The sequence below is a fragment of the Besnoitia besnoiti genome (genome assembly GCF_002563875.1).
Source record: "Besnoitia besnoiti strain Bb-Ger1 chromosome Unknown contig00015, whole genome shotgun sequence".
NCBI lineage: Eukaryota > Apicomplexa > Conoidasida > Eucoccidiorida > Sarcocystidae > Besnoitia > Besnoitia besnoiti.
In genome coordinates, this window is record NW_021703917.1 from 1662012 (window position 1) to 1668034 (window position 6023).

The following is a 6023-nucleotide window of genomic DNA, read 5'->3' on the forward strand; positions in this document are numbered from 1 at the left end:
GTCATGGCGAGGACTTCTTCCGAAAACGCGAGGACGGGCGTCGAGGGGCCGTCCCCGGCGCGTCTCGTGCGAAGTTGCTCAGCAGGTGGATTTTTTTCGGGGAGACGCCTCCTTCTTAGCGCCTCTCACCGTCCAAAAAGTTATTTGTTCTGCTCTGTCCGGCGAGGTCGCGTTCGCCGAAACTGCCGTGCGAAAACCGCTTGCGCGATCCCGCAGAGTGTGGAGTTTGCACTCGCTCCGTACCTTTTTTGGCGCTTCGGGTTGCGTTTTCTTGCTCGTCGGCACGCCGACGCGAAGGAAGCAAATTCAGAATCGGATGTGCACGTGCGCGGAGAGGCAAACAAGCGCCTGTCCCCATTCACTCTATATATCAATACATATATATATATATATATATTTCTATACATGTATATATCTGCATGCGGACGCACGCTCATGTGTCTATGTCTCTACGCGCGTATACGGATGTGTGGAGAGTGTCTTTGCAGCCGCTACGGCGTTGGTCGGGAGGAAACGCGTGCGTGGCGAGGCCGCCTTTCGGGGCTTGAGCCGCGAAGCGAAGGGGTGAAGCTTTCGCAGTACGTCCTTCGTGGCGCTTGACCTCTGTGCCCTCTGCGACCGGGGCGTCGTGTCCTGCAGGAGAGGAGCGGAAGGAAGGGCCGCAGGTGCGCAGCAGCTGTCTATGCTAAGAATTCGGCGTGCTTTCCAAGAGAGGAGAGCCGGTGCCCAGAGTTGTCTCTGCTGTCTGTGCGCTTCGCACGAGGGTGGTCGCGATGGGCGACGAGGCATTTGTTCAGACTTGTCGCGTGCAGCCTGAGGCAGTTGATGCGCCTGTACGGTGACGGAAGCGCCCTTTGTCTGCCGCCTTCTCGCGAGGCGGGTTTCGGTCACCCCAGAGGGCGCATTGCAGCTCCGCTGTTCCTGAGCGCAGGGTTTGTTTTCCCGCTAGGTGCGCCTGGGTTACTGCACCGCTTTGATTTTTTCTCTGAGCAGCTACGCAGAGGCCCTGGGGGCCAAACATCTCCATTGTGTACGCGGGACTGTCACCGCTCCGGAGCGTGATGCGACGCGTTCGTAAACGTCGAGCAGTGTGCTCCCTTGTAACTTGTGTAAAACCTTTCAAACCGGGCACAACGCGGGGGGAGGGGGGGGAACCGCGGTAAGTCGGCATTGCAGGGGCGACTGTAGGCAGCCGAACGTTAAAACACGTTCAGCGCAGTCACCGGTGTGGAGTCAGATGCGGCTCGAAAAGTCGAGGGAACGAAGAACAGAGAAAACGTGGGGACGTGAGGAGAAATATGAGAGGCCATCTTCCATCTGAGCGAAAGTGACAGCAATGTGTTTGAGTCGCGTGGAGACGTGTAACGGGCGTGGCGTGAGTGAGTAGCACGTTTTCCGGCTTTGCTGTGTGGCTCAGAACAGACTCTTCTCTAGAAAACTGAGGAGTTCTCTCTCTGCGTTGTAGTTTCTGAGACACACACGCCGTTGTGTGAGGGCGGACAATGCTGCATGTCTGTAGCGAACCAGAGTTTATGTTTGGGACCGTTGTGTGGTTGTGCCGTCACTCTTTTCCGAGGCGCTGAGAAGTCCTCTGCGTCGAGACCAATAATTTTTACGCTCGTCGCGTAACGTCGGAGATCAGCACGTTCCTTGGAGGCTTTATTGAGGCGGGACCAAAGAAGTCCCTCAGGGGAACGTGCCTCATTTCTCCTGTGCGTCTTCTGAAGCTTCTAGTCGCCAAATTGTCCCCTCTTGTTGCATGGAGCAGCTGTATTTCGGTCAAGCACGGTCCACTAACGAGGTTATCGCAGCCTGGTCGTCTGTGCCCGCCCGCAAATGCGTTCATGTTTCGATGCTAAAAGGCGTCAAACTGTCGTATCTCCTTGTATCCTCACTGAAAATCGAGAGCTGAAACCTCGTACCCGCGCAGAGCTGCTAGAGTTGGCCGCAGCGAAGCCTCATCCACAGGTCTGCCTGCACTGTCGCAGTTCGGCTGAGGGTTGCAAAGGCGTTGGCGCACATAGTCGGCTGCCGAAGAGCGGCAGGAGTATGACATGCGGTCAATCGGACCTTTGGAGCAGCGCACGTAGTTAGAGCGAACTCTCAGTCTCGCAGTTTGAGCCACGGGTCAGCCAATGAGCTGCCAGCCGACGTTCTCTAAACACTCGGGCCGCTGAAAGGCCGCTCAGAATTTGGCGATTTCCTCTAGACTTGGCGATTCCTTGGCGTGTCTGGATACGTACGCCCGTTTGTTCACCGTGTCTTGAACAATGCACGACTGGCAATATAACTCTGAACGAGTCAGCGGCAGTTACGTAGGGAGCAGACAGCTGCAGAAAAAACTGTACTCATGGGGATGCAAAAAAACGTACCTGTTAAAGAGGCGCAGTGATACGGGTTCCCTTATATAAAGAGAACCTGACGCATCGTCACTCGGAAGAGAAGAGAGGATTGAAAGGCGTCGAGCAGCTGGCGGGGAATATGGTGTGTCACGCGTGTCTATTATTTGTTTCGTTTGAGTGGTAGGAGCTCCGTAATTTCCAGCTGATTCTGACAGCGAATGGACCTACGGTTCGCTCTGCGCCTGTCACCCATGGCGTTTGACAGCCTACACTCCGCGAACATGCTAACAAGTTACGACTAATAGTGCCGTAAAGACCAGTGGGTACATCGCGGCACAAGTGCTGAGAATCGGCGCGGCGGAGACGGTTTGTGGAAGAGTCGTGACTGTAGTTCTTTCTCTCGGCGCTGCCGGTAGCTTCGCCGGAGAAACAGTAATAACGACCCTACATCCAATCGCACTTTTCCTATTGAAGCACTTGTAGCACAGCATTCGTTGGCTGTTGTCGGGGAGCTCTTTGATTGACAGCTGAAAGCTCTTCCATACGTCGCTGTAAGGCGGACTGGGCTCTGCTACCTCCGAAATAGAAGCGCCTGGCAACACCTTGTCAAGTGTACTGGGGGTATCGCAGAAACGGTTGGTAAAGATGTATTGCTCGCCTCCCTCTTCCACAGTCACGGGATCCAAGCTATCGTATCGCGATCCGCAGTGAAAGGTGAGGACGCTGTTGGCCTCTGCATCCAACCAGACAGCCCGACTCGGGGATGCGCACGTGTCTGAAAATAACAAAGAAAGAGCAAACTCTTCGAGCGAGCGTACGCCTGCTTTTGGGAAGCTGCAAATGCAACAACATACCCTCTCGGCAGGTTTGAATCTGGCACACAAGTCGTGCAACGTGATTTGAGCTAGCTTCTGCGGAAGACTGCATTCACCCCCCACAAGAAGCCAGTGTGCAAATAACGGATCAGCGAAACAGGCGGGTTTGGATCGGATCAGCAGCTGCTCTTCGCTTTTATGGTCGTTACGATTCTGCTTACTTGGGGGCTGCGGCGCGGATCTGAGAGCGGTAACGAACACAGAGCACAGTGCGCGTCCGGCACCATCAGCACAACGGAAGCAGATCTTTTTATCTGCATCAGTTGGCAGAGTTTCAATAGAAAGCTTTTCAGTGGCGCCGTCTCCCCCTTGTTTGATAGTCCTGTGGCGGGCCGTTGGCAAAGCCACTGCTAAGGGGACCGCCTCTTCCCCGGAGCACAGATCTCCCGATACGGTATACGCTTCTGTAGAAGAATTGGGGGCCAGGACAAGCGGTCGTCCATCGAAAGAAGGACACGAAAAATGGATGACTTTCTGCTTCTCGCTGAGTTCAAGGGAAATAGACGACGATAAAGAACCATCTGGAGTGCACTCGTTAACCTTGAGATCCTCGCCAGCCGCTGCCCGGATGGGGATCCCCGTACACGCAGACAACCACACGACATACCTTAGAGCAACTTTCATGATGAACAGAGACAGTAGAGACAAAAAAAGTTCCGCATTAGCATCGAAAAGGTGCAGTAATCTGGAGAGACCTTGCCACTACACAACTTTACCTCGCGTGAATGTGTCCCGTGCTGAATCGTCCACCCATAACCCTCCTCACCGCTGAAAGTCATCTAATCAGAGCAACAGTACGCACAACACCGCAGAGAAGCGTCACCGTCTCCTCGAAAGGCGAATACACACCCCGCCTAGCTGGAACGTAGCGGGGCCACTTCTTCCCTAAGAGACGATAGTTGTCTGTGCGTCTCACCGGTCTCACCGTGCAAGGGTACGCGAGTGGCGTCTCCGGCTGCCGCTGCTGTTTCCGCACCCTGCCCACGAGGCGGAGAGTCCGTCCGCCTTGGGCTGCACGTGGAAGACGCGTACTCCGGTAGCGGGCGAATCGGGACGAGAGTTCCTTTTAGCCTTTCAAGAGCATTCGATGGGGGGCGCAATTCGTCCTTGAGGACGAGGGACCATGAAAAGCGCTCAGCATCATTTGGCTGTCGCATACGAAAATGGTCGCCCTCTTCAATTGTCTTTCCCCGTTCTTTCGATTGTAAGAGCGCGGCGCGTGGCTCGGCGAGATCCAGAAATGCCTTACACAGTTGAACTCATGAATCTAGACGCACTCACGCGCTGCCTATGTATACGAGCGATGACGATTGAGTAGCCACGGTTTGGGTGTGGACACTGGCTCCCGTGTCGGACCGAACACAGGTTCTGGACGATGTACCACAGTTAGAAACTTGGCTAACAGCGACGAGGGAATGTCTGGAGATGTAGGGTACAATCGCACTAAGGCGTGTTTTCAGAGAGCTTCTGTCCGTTATTCTTTCTTGATTGAGATCTTCTTATTCCGGTACTCTGCGGCCCATAGTCTCTGCGCCAACTGCGCTTCGCTCCGTCGTTCAACGAAGGATTGCCCTGCGACAAGGGCAGATAATCGGTCTACTACTCACCATCGACCATCCTCGCCGTGCGGCTCCTGACGCTGCCACTTTGCCCCATACCAGGACCTCACTCCCAGCCCGCTGGTGAGGCCCAAGCGAGACGTGACCGCTGTTGTATTCTACCGGATCTCGTCATCCTGGGGCATTCCAGTTGCTTCCATCAGTGTGTGTCCCCCTCATGTGCGCTGGTAGACAACGCCAGTGACAGTGCCCGTAGTGGTCCAGCGAGGAAATACAGGGATTTGCATTCGAATAATCCTTGTTTTTGTGACAGTTACCGGCCAGAAGTGGCACCCAAACCACATTAGCTCTCTTTGAAGCTGCAACTTACTTCAAGTCACACCTCCTGGCAATCACAGGCCTGAGCTGTGTATGCATGATAACAGTTGGACAGTCTTCTAGAGCTTTAACGCATGAATATCGAATTCGTTTCCGTAGAGAACTGTTACCGAACTGACTCCGCGGGAGGACAGCTGACCGGCAATAGCGTGCCATCTCGACCGTTTCCACGCCACACCGTTCTGCTTAACTGTGCTTTTCCTCACAAGCCCGTTTATTTCGCGGTGCCTCCTGCTCGGCGTGTGATGCATCACTTGCAGGCACACGCTGTGTCTTGCGCTGATGAACTCCTAGTGTCCCAGCAGCCACAGACATGCAAACTGAAGGCGTCATTTACTGCGCTATGGGTTTCGCTGCAATAGATGAGCCCAGGTGGCAGTGTAGGAACATGAATTGGAAGCCGGTGCGCGCCCACTCGCTTACTTTTGCTGACCACCGGATGAGGAATTGAAAGAGAGCCTGGGACGGGTGTGAGCTCCAACACAGCTCGACTAAGCGCGAGTGATGCGGAGGTACCAGCGGCGCAAAGCCAGGCGGTGCCTTCAACAGACTTCCCCGACTTCCATACGCATGTTTCTGTTGCGCACAGGATCGGATCAACCGTGAATCAAGCATACTCTCGAGGTTGTGCAAATTTCCAAGAGCCGTGTCCCTTTCAAGGCAATGCATATGCCTGCCGACTACAAGCGGACGCTACATACGGTGTCACACACGCTGTGGTTTGACATGTTGAGCCCGGGCGCCGTTGAGAGTGGACGGGGTAAGGCCAACAGGTACTACGGCCCTCCAGGCAAAGTGTTCCCTGCGGCTCCCGGTACCTCCCTTGTCGTCACCTTCACATACAACAGAAAACCTCTTGCACAAGAGCG